A 1,260-nucleotide genomic window follows, 5' to 3' on the forward strand; every position below is an offset into this window, starting at 1 on the left:
TTTTGATGACTGCAGACATGTAAGACCAGCTATATTCAGAAACATCACAGTCATAGTGGTTTTTCCAGATGAGTGTATAATCTTCAAAAATTACAAGGAGTTATTTGTATGTAGCTGCTATCAAACCAGTAAGATGGCATTTATGCATCCATCATTTTCAGGATTGTTGGTAACTTGGGCATATTTCCCCCAAATAACCTTGCCTCCTTGTGTCACAAGGCCCAACTCACTCATGTTTACCTCAAGGACAGTACCTTTGGTGATAACACTCAAAGTTGTATATAGTGGGGATGAGGGATTCTTCTTTACACCAAGTATTGGCAGGCAAAAGGTGGCTTTCAGTTCAGGATATATTATTTTGTTCTTCTTGAAACATAAGCCCACTGGCTTAATGAATCTTTCATGTTTAGGTGGTTTTCTAGTAAAGCCATTATAAACAAAGCAGAATTTTATAACCATCCTCTTCCATGTCTTCTTGTCTTTCCTGTTCCAATAACTTTACATCTGTTTCTCCCTGGCTTGAACTTTGGGTAGAGGGACTTCCCATTTTCTCCCTTTCTCTTTCCGTTTTTGTTTAATCATATTGGAAAGTACTTTAGCTCAGGAGTGTCCTTCTCTGTCCAACAGATAGGCAGGTACTGCTCCTTGTGGAGTCTTTTCATCATTCTTCTGTTTGGTGTTCCTCTTTTCATGCACCTTGATAGTCTTTTTCATTTGTATTTTCTCAGCATGGCATTGTTTATGATAGAGCTTAGCCTTCAGACCAATCATCTTTTTGGCCTTCTTTGAAAGCTCATGAGCCTCTTGACTTTCCTTCTTTCTCTTTTTCTCATGGTGATCCAAACAGTATCCATAGTATTTACAATGCAACTCAATATATTCGTTTTGTGCCATGGTGATGGCTACAGAGACCCACGAGCAGACTCGACCCAGTCTGGAATGGGAAAGACTACCCGTGTGTTTTTCAAGCTAGCAAGGCTGGGATTCAAACTCTGGATGGCCATGTAGTATCTGGCTCTTTTTAACACTAGGCTACAAGACTGGCCCTCTTTGGTTTTCTTGAGGAGAAATAATTTTCCCTCTGAGAAGAAATCTTCATTCTGTCCTTCTGCTCTACTTGTTTGCCTTTCCACAGTGGGGAAATTAGTTATCAGATTGGGAAAATGATAGACTTTGGTTAAAATTTATGGCTTCCGGGACCAGCAGTTAGCATAATGGCTATGTCACTGGACTCCCATGTAGTCGACCGCGGTTCGTGTC

The 1,260-nt window shown here is 40.5% G+C and overlaps 1 pseudogene; it reads right to left on the reverse strand.

Annotated features, from left to right (window-relative positions):
• Window positions 1-120: 120 nt before the first annotated feature.
• Window positions 121-894, reverse strand: LOC102491003 (ribosome biogenesis protein NSA2 homolog pseudogene; annotated as a pseudogene).
• Between the last annotated feature and the right edge of the window lie 366 nt (window positions 895-1,260).

This window comes from Tupaia chinensis, unplaced genomic scaffold (genome assembly GCF_000334495.1).
Source record: "Tupaia chinensis unplaced genomic scaffold, TupChi_1.0 Scaffold142961_1, whole genome shotgun sequence".
NCBI lineage: Eukaryota > Metazoa > Chordata > Mammalia > Scandentia > Tupaiidae > Tupaia > Tupaia belangeri.